Genomic DNA, 10,229 nt, shown 5'->3' on the forward strand with positions numbered 1-10,229 from the left:
TCAGCAGGACATTTATAACATTTACTTAATTTATTAACCTTTTTTAGAAGTGGAATTGAATCTGGAAAAGCCTAACCCCATGAGAAAATGAGTATTATATCAATATTTAGATACAAAAATATTTAAAATATTTTAAAATGAATTTTTGTATCCTTTCACTCAGTTGGGGAAATTTAGTTCAGTCTGCTACTAGCAGATATTCCTAAGAGCAGTTACAGAGTTATACTATGAAGACTACAGAAGCTTAAAAATGTAGATTGAAGGTATGAAGTGGTTTTTGAACTTTAGTCTATGGGACTTCCAATTTGAATCCTACAGAATTCTGATACTTTTCCAGTGTTCTGTGTTTTGACATCTGTTTTTCAACATATATCAGTGCTGTCATGAATGCATATGCTGCTGATAGATTTGGTAAGCTAAGAGCTCTCACAGAAAGTGCTGCAGAAAGTTTGCTCTTATATATGCCATACAGGAGACTGTAGGGGTGGGCTAACACTTGTGTGTCTGTCTTTGTAAACTGACTTTCTCAGACTGCAGATTTCCTCCAATCTTTGCATAGGAGTAGCTGCTGCTCTTCATTATGTTGCACCATTGTGCCTCATGCTTGATATCTTAATCTTTCCTATCTTCTTTTTTCAGTCTTGGTTCATGTTTACAGCTTTTTGTGGCCACAAACTCAAGATTTAGTCATCTTCTCCTTCAGTCTTTCCTCCTTGCCAAAACCTCCAGCACATCCTTCTCTGTTGCTCTTCTGTAATTTACTGTTTTCCAATCTCAATATGAAGTACCTCTTAAGTATCTTTATGTGATAAGCCAGCTGAAACTGAAGTGTAATGCTCTAAAGCATGAATCTTCACCTAAGTTATTTGCTTACATTTTAATTTTACTGTTATTGAAAATAAATAAATAATATGGAGATAGCAAGAAATTTTACTTTGTGTTTCTTAAGGCATTATCATTACTCACAACAATCCAATTGTGCCAGAAAAACCTGCACACAGCAAAAAGTACATTTTTTATTCCTTTGAAATGTACTAAATACTGAAGTTTGGCTTGCTTTGCAGGTTTATTGAGTCAGGTGTATTTATCTCCAAACTCTAAGTGTATGTAACTTAATCTGTAGATCCAATGAGCTGGAACTGCAAGTGGATGGAAAGTATCATAAGAAAGTTAAGCACAGCACACCAAACTGAGTTTGGCTTCTCTGGTGAAAGACAGGCATTTAGCTAAGGGCATGGGCAATACAAAAGAAAGGCAAAAACACAGAGCTTTATATTGTTTAAGGGATTTTGTGTTGCATCTGCTTGCTTCTGCAGAGGTTTGGTGAGCATTGCATAACACCCTCTGCTCGGTCACAGCTTTATTGCATACCTCTGTGTGAAAACAGTCTTTAACTGTGGTGAAATGGACACACAATCCAAATGTTACAAGTCAGTCAACATGCCTCCTTTAGTAAAGTTAGTGAATGATCTGTTTGTTTGTTTGGATCACCTTTTGCTGTTTTCTTAAGATAAGAATGATACTATCTTAGGGGCAGATGTGGGTGGCTGCCTCTTTCTGCCTCAGTCAGTTCCTTCTTCCATGACCAGGCAGGAATATCTCAGCAGACTGCACTTTCCTGAATCAGATGACAGACCCCTGGTTACATAACAGGATAAACAGAAACCTTTTCTCCATGATTTTTTTTTTCATAATTTAAAGGTAACACAGAAGTATTTGAAAGAAGCATCTCCTCTGCAGTTGTCCTTGGCAGCATCACCAGCATGTTCATATTCTGACTCTGAGTTGATTCACAATTGTAGTACAGATGGCAAGGAAAAAATTGTTAACAGAGCGCCTGTATTACTCTATCAACAGGGTGCCAGAGTCTCAGGCTAACAAGTGCTTAGCATGTGGCATTTTAATGTTTTACAGAGGAGGACACATCACACTATAACAGTGCTTTTGAAATGTTTTCATGAAAACCTTGCTTTCAACCTAACTTTATGAATCTGTGGTTCAGCACCATAGGGACATAAAAAAATCAATTTGGTGACTGTGGGAAGCCTTACAGCCTTCATCTACTCTACTCTGTTTTCCACTGTAAGCTCTAAAACTTGGTCCTTGAGGGACAATGAGGTAAATGTAATGTCTTACTCAGGGAGTGGTTGTGATAAATTGTAGTGATGACAGCGTTCTGCAAACAAATAATCTGTTTGCACTGCCTGGGCTACATATAAGGCTTGGCTGCACTCAGATCCTGTACTAATGGAAGAGTAGCATAAGAAAATGGGATGTGGCTGAAACGTAAATTAAGTGTTCCCAGGCACAAGGAGCTGCAGTAAGAAAGAGCAAACACAAGTGCACCAGCAAAGTGCAAGAGAGTTGCTTCCCTTGGTAAAGCTTGTTGCACTTTGGCTCTGCTCCATTCAGTGACTCAGCCTATTGTACTGGCTAAAGATAATTAGGAACAAAAGGGTAAGGAGAGAGACTTGGATTTAAATGATACTAGAAATTTCTGTTAAACAAACTTTTTGTTTAAAATGGATTTGGGTAAAAATCTTGAAAAAATACTTACTCCTTTTGACTTTGAGCTAAACAATCACTTATGATTGTTTCTTTCTTCTTTTTTTTTTTTTTTTTTCTCTTTTTAATTTTTGTGGGAAGGTAATTTGCATTCGAAGTTCCAGTGCAAGATTGTTTGAGAGGCTGGTTTCTTGCTGTACATAATTAAAATATACAGAGTACCTTTTCTTACTGAAAATGTTGAGAGATTGTAGTAAGCAGATCTCCAGGTTTCATTTAGGAGACAGTTACATATAAAAGAGAGGAAAAAAAGAAAAATGGAAGTATTATTTCTATTTAGCTGTAACATGTTTTTTTTTAAATCCAGCAAATAGAAATCTCACAGGAGAGAGACTCCTCATTGAAGTTATGTACTTTCCTCTCTATTTATTGCAGAGTAGTCAAATCCAAAGTATACATTTGCTTCCTCTTATCATTATCTTTCAGGTATTGATTTTTTTGCTATAAAATATTCTGGTGAGTCTTTGTTGAAGTGTTTTTACAGTAGTAATTGAAAAATAAGGGACTTGTAAATTATCCCTTTTATGTGTAACACACGCCCCTTACTTAAAAATTTTTTATATACCACACTATATTCATATGGCTCAGTTCCTTAAAAGACATTTTATTACCTAATAGATTTTTTCCAGGTCATGTACTCTGTGTAATGTAACACAAAAAAACCCATGAAAATTATTGTAATAGCCAATGGTTAATTAAAACAATCAAGAGCTCTTTCTGAGAGTTAAAATATATGTAGAAATTGAAATACTTGATGGCTTGCAGAGGGTGACGTAGTGCAAACTGCATAAAAGAGAAAATTGTAAGGACAAAATTTATGATCTATAGATAATGTCAAGTGTTTCAAGCGAAGTCTAGATCGGGAACTCTACAGTTTCTGCTGACTCAGGTACTTAATCCCTTTGGCAAACATTGTTTTGCTCTTTTTTGATTCCTTGTTATTTGAGGATTTGGGGCTTGCCCAGACACCATCTGAAGTGGGGTGCTAGGGAAGAAAGACATGAAGACTCCTTAGGAAGTTTATTTCTTTACTGACACAGATTATTGCCTTCTGTGGCAGGAAATGTTCTTGCACACAATTAGCAATATCTCTGCTAAGACAAAACAACGGTAGTAAAATCTGATAGCTGGCACACACAAGGCAAGAGTCAGCTCTTTGTCAGGGTCACCCTGTTTGTCTTGATGTTGGGGGCTTGCTGGTGATAGGGGAAAGAAAGACTGATGCTGAAGAACATTTTAATGATGAATTTTCAGCTGTCAGCATTTTACAGCTTCCCAGCTGGCTGCTAGGGCAAGCCAAGGAATGGCAGGGTGCTTAACTCCTGCCTTCTGCTTTGACAGTCACACTCCACTTTCAGAAATGTACATGGTACCCACCTCTGCTAGAGAGAGAGTTAAAGCTGCTTGTCAGAGCAAAATGGAGAAACTTCAGAGCACATGCTGGCAGGTAGGCCTGGGGGCATGGTGCAACAGGACACAGAGTATCTGGCTCTGCTTCTTCACTAGGACTGCTGTAGGGATCCCATGAGGTCCCCTGCCATCTTCTCTCTGGGCCTGTCATATGTGTTGTGACTGCACCTTTATCCATGACCAAAGGAGAAGGGAACTCTCCCTGCCACAGGTTGCCCTGCCATCATCCTTTCCTGCTTCCCTCTCCTTGGATCCCTCCCACCCTTGCTTGGTTGGTCATCCAGAAGAAAGAACACTTACCTCTGCAACTCCTCGAGTGGCAGCAGAGCTAATTGCAACCTGATAGCATATTTGCATGAGAATTCGAGGGGTAGAGAGGAACAGGCATCACCTGCTAAAAAAGCGCCATAATTTTCAATGCCATCATATTGCCATTGTAGAAAATGCTTACTTATCAAATTAAGAAAGAAAATGCTTTGAATTACCCTTATGTTGTGCATGATAAATATATATGGTAGTATGGACTGTGAGATATATTATGCTTACATTTAGTCTTATTCTCATTTAAGCTGGAAGCCACATTTTAAAGTGAAGTGTATGAACTTGACCTGCCAGCAGCTTTACTTTAATGTGGTTTAGCTGTAACAACACATTTCTTAATAGCCAGGTGGCTACAGCTAATTTGTTTTCTTTTGGTTTGTCTTTGTATGGTACCACTTTGATTTGATGACCTTACTGTAATGACAACATGCAGAGAAACACAGGTTGGTGAGAGGTGGAGGCACCAAACACAGCTGAATGATGAGGTGGAACAGAGGCTGGCACTGGAGACCTCACAAGTTTAAACTACTTAGCCATGGTCCATGGAATACATGCAGACCTGGAAAAACTGGGGGTAGGAAAGAGAAAAAATAAATAGTATCTGGTATAGAAGAAATTACCATATGTAATAAGTTTGGATGTAATGCGGAGCTGTGGATGAATGAAGAAAGTGTTTGTTAGCAAACATATAAGAAGGACACCAAGGGAGGTGAAGCCACCAATGCAAACATAGTGATCCTTCTGCTGAGGGACTCAAAATGCTGACAGCTTGCCATAACACCCTCTACTTCCAGAGCTGGAAAAGGGAGAGTGTAACCCCAAAGCAAAAGGGATAGAAACTAAGATGTGTGTGTATACTGCTGCTAATTCTACTATTCTTCTTTCTTTTTTCTATAACAATTAGTTGTGGACTAGAAGCATTAGACTTTTTCAGTCACAATTATATGAACAATAAACTTTTGGTTTCATTTGTGTAAGGTGCGCTTCCTCTGTGTCCATAAACAAGACCTGAGCATAACTGTAGGCATTGACTTTAGGGAATTTCCTCTCCTTGTTCATTTCTCCTTCATATGTCTTCAACTCGGTCATAAATAAGTTGTGTGGTATTATCCTCCATTTATCCTTGGTTTCCATCATGACTATCTGGTCTGTAATATCTCACTGTGATTGAAGCTGATTATATTTAGCAACAATTCCTTCACAGCCCAGATATAGCTGCTAAATAATAAAAAGCACAGGAATCATTTAACATTTACTCAGCATTAACACTGACACCTCTAGGCACTATCGGTCCCATTTGTGAGGTGCTACACAAACATGAGTGACACTGCCTCAGCACTGAGTTTACAGTTCCTAAATGAAGCTGTGCTTCACATTAAATAATCCTAGTTCCCCAAACAAGTCAAGCTTATTTCTGGCTCCAAATTGCACTTATTATTGCAATACTGTAACACCTGAGCCTTAAGGACAGTTAATCTGTCCTATCCCACTCTTCTGATTTCAGCTGCTGCAGTGATAGCTGATCTAGCCACATAGCTATGACGTGGGCCACATCTTTGTTACCGGGATGCAAATATGTCTTTTTTCCTTTTTCTAAATATAGCTGTAGCTACAAACAACCAACCATTAGTGAACTGAATATTTAGCAATTTCAATTAAATTGATTTGAGCAAAGAAATCAGCTATACTCAAGTTTTTATGCAGTATGTCCCTAGTATCAGAGATGGAATGTGGCCTGAATGCCCCTCTTATTTATCATGCTGTATTTCCGATCCCCAAGAGTGTAGTATGTTTGCCTTTAAAGAGGCAATTAAACTTAACAAAGTCATTGAATGTAGGATTAGAACATATGATTCTACAAAAGAGTAATTCTTTAAACTATCTGCTGTCATCCCTAAAATTACAGATTTGAAATGATCTATTGATTCTATGGCAGAACAATAGATGTCTTGTACTTAACTCCTTAATTGATTTTAGTGATCCTGTTGGACACAAGCCAAAGAGTTGGAACAAGCTCTAAGGTCAAACTAAAGTATTCCTTTTGTACATTTCCTCAATTAAATCTTCTTATGTTATAAATTAATTTGAAAAGGAAAATTATCAATTATAACACTTTTTAATTAGAGACACATGCAGAAGAGCTAATGAGACATATCTGAGATTTTCCATGCTCCATGGAGGCTTGTAATAGAAGAAAAGGAATGACTCATTTCATGCCATATTGTACACAGAATTTCCCTCAGCAGTAAAGCAAAACACTCAAATCCATTACATGGGGGATTTGCTTTTGTCACTGTATAATCACATGTTCCATCACAAAGTTTTAGGTAAAAAAACAACTTTGTACTTCAAGCCCGTTGTAACATTTCAGAATACAGAATACAAAAAAAAATTTAACATTTTACTTGATAATTAGCTCACCTGCAATAACTTTTTGAGGCTAGGTACACTTAGACTAAGAAAAATGTGATCAAATTCAGATTTCATACCTCCTTTCCACTGTGAGGTAACTAACTGTTCCAGGCAGGTTGCTTTCCTTTCTTCTGCCTTTTCCTTCTCTGCTGTACTGCTTGCTCTTTTATTGTTTTCCCTCTGTTCTCAGCCCTTGAATGACCCTGGGCAGACTGGATTTGAAGGAGTAGTGCACCACTCACGCCCACGACAATGGCAAACATCACAGTGTGTGACATTGTAGGATTATTTCAAAACCTGTGAAGCTAGCAAGAGTGAGTGTAAGGAAGAGGAGATCTGTCCAAATAGTATAGAAAAGAAAATAAGTTAGATTAGCACTAAGTTTTGTGGGTTTTTTTCTATAAATTAAATGCAACATTTGCTTTTTGCTTTGAGAGTTGCTATTCTGCTGGTTTGCTATCTTTGACATAAAATGCAGGCCAATGGATTTCTGGAGTCTATTTGCTTTGCTCATATTGGTCTTTTTTTTGTACGCGGGAAACATAACTGCTTTTTGTTATCCTTTGTATACAGTGCACTAACTGGATAATCCTCTACAGTCAAAATGTGTAAATGGTATATGAGAGGTCTAAACTAACTTCTTTAGTGTGATGGAACTATTAAAAAACCAAAGAATATGTGATTTCTCCACTATTAGGAACATTACTGTATTGGGTATTTACTATGGAAGAATATCTCTACATTTTTATTCCATTAATTAAGAAGATGCCAATAGCTATAAAAATATGAATGTTGCCTGATATTATTCATACAAGATGCAGTTGTATTGAACCGTTCAATTAATTACACTTATGCTTTGAATAAAAAAAAAAACCCAGATAGAAAACATCGGATCCAAGAACATAATACATTCATAGTGTAATTTGGTGTAAAATTAGTACTTCAAAGTAAGTTTGCATGTTACACTCAGCAAGACTGCAAAACTTAATTGCTAACTTATTCAGTTATTATCAAGTGGTATTAGCAACAGTTGAGACTTTCACATGTAATAAAACACAACATACAGCTTTGCCATCTGATCTTTTACTTGTAAAAGTAAGAGATGAATTGTGTGCTTGATTTTATATCTATAGGAAATACAAGTAAGAACATGAAGAAAATAATTTTGCAAATAATGAAAACCTTGCTTGATTTCATATTCAGACTGGGAAATGTAACTCCAGCATCACATTTCTCCTTTTCTTTCTTCTCCAACTCCATGACGTTTATGTCTCCGTGACATAAATGTAATTAATTTCTCAGGAAATCAATAATCAACTAATTTTCCTAGGCTAAACTGGATACTTGTAGGACATCCTATCCTCTTCTCCTGTCTCGTATGTACCAATTTGGTGGTAGGAGATGTGCACTCATCATCTTAGAGACTGCTCAATACTGGGAGCTCACAAGTTTTGGTCTGTTAATGGACAATAAGCCAAGCCTATTAGCTGCAAAACCAAGTAACCTTGTAGGCAGCAGATTGTTTTTGTCATTTTGCCAAAAACAAAACGGAGAGAAAGAAATAATGATCAAACTAAACATAATTCAAATAGTTATGAGGACATGGTATCATTTCCAGGGCTGGCCATGACTCAGCATTGTTCACATTTCTGAACTTCTATTCCTCCTGTGAGACTCTAACCAAAGTGAAATTTGAAAAGGGTGAGGCTTTTTACATTTCTCATTCTACTGTGATCCAGGACATTAAAAACCAACAAACACCCTACTAAAAAATTAGTAAATTACCAAAAAATGAATTATTAAATTCTTAATGAAACAATTAAGCAAAGATAGTTTTGCAGTGTTTTGGATGTAATGTTTTCCTAATTAAGCTACTACCCAATGCCATAAATTCTCCAGCTTCTGAATCTGTGTAAGTGCAAACAAATAATAATAAAAAACCAAACCAAACAAAAAAAACACCAAAAAAAACCAAAACGAAAAGAACAAACAAACAAAAAAAAACCCACAAAAATTTGGGACAGCAACTAAACAGCACAGTGCAATTTGGAGCAGATACGGCTGCCTTGGATTAGCAGCAGCTTCCTTCCAGAGATCTGAGTATAGTTGAGCAGGATGACTCTGTAGCTGGAGTCACTCTGGATAGCTCATGAATTGCAGAGTGAAGCAAACATGCTACCCCTCTGACATTAACTGATCCTCTTCACTTTCAGCTCCTAGTCTAGATACTCCAGACCTTATTGTTGATACCTAATTCCATGTGAACGTCTTGTTATTAGCAATGATGTGTCTGCAAGACCAGCCAATAAGAAACAGATTTCAGTAGTATTGGATACGATTACTTTCTGACTGACACAGGAGGTTGCTATTCCTCTTACCAGGATCTGCTTATCTATGGCAGTATTCCAGAGACATCCATGGCTGAAGATTTATTATTTTTTTTTGCAATGTATCAGGAATAGTGTAGCCAGCCAGACTAGAGAGGGGATCGTGCCCCTTTGCTCAGCATTGGTGAGGCCACACCAAGTACTGTGTGCAGTTCTGGGTCCCTCACTACAAGAAGGATGTCAAATGGCTGAAGCATGTCCAGAGGAGAGCTACCAGGCTGGTGAAAGGTCTGGAGAATAAGTCCTATGAGAAGAGGCTAAGGCAACTGGGATTGTTTAGGTTGAAGAAGGGGAGCCTGAGGGGAAACCTCATTGCTTTCTCCAACTTCATGAGAGGAGGTTGAAGGAAGGTGGAGTGGCCTCTTCTCTCAAGTGAACCATGACAGGACAAGAGGAAATGGTGTGAAGCTGTGCCAGGGGAGGCTTAGACTGGATATTGGAAATCATTTCTCTCAAACAATTTCACTCAAAAGAGTGATTGGACAGTGAAACAGACTGCCCAAGCAGGTGTTAGAGTCACCATCCCTGGAAGTATTTAAAAGACATATAGATATAGTCCTTAGCAACATGATTTAAGAGCTGAAAGGGTAAATGAGGTTATGGTTATGGGGTATTTATGTTATGGTTGGACTTGATCTTCAAGATCCCTTCCAACCAGAATGATTCTACGATCCTGAAGAGAGAACCGATGGCCATTATGGAAATAATGTTACTGTGGATAGGGAGGCAAAGCAGACTATGAAAAGCAGACTTGCAAAGCACCCAGAACAGCAAGCTCAGGAAAGCAAACTGGCACTGCATTCAATATATTTGATGGAAAAGAGGATTAAGAGCAAGAAGAAGCAGGGTAATAGCTTTTTTTTTTTAGCTTTTTTTTTTTTTTTTAAATAAAAGACTGGTATATTAAGAGGAAGAGAAAGCCAATGTATTAGGGAAAATTTTAAAGCAAAGCAAAGCAAACACAAGGCAATAGTTTGAACTAGAAAAAAAGGGACTAAATAGGAGTAGGTAGGGTCACAAGGTCCATCTCAAGGAGTAAAAGGATTGTCAGTAGTAGATACAGAGAAGCTCTATGATGGATGAATGGTTGATGTTTCTCAACATGGTTTTCACACTGTAATTGTTTGTACCTTA

The sequence above is a fragment of the Chaetura pelagica genome, unplaced genomic scaffold, assembly GCF_000747805.2.
Source record: "Chaetura pelagica isolate M959 unplaced genomic scaffold, ChaPel_1.0 scaffold235, whole genome shotgun sequence".
Taxonomy (NCBI): Eukaryota; Metazoa; Chordata; class Aves; order Apodiformes; family Apodidae; genus Chaetura; species Chaetura pelagica.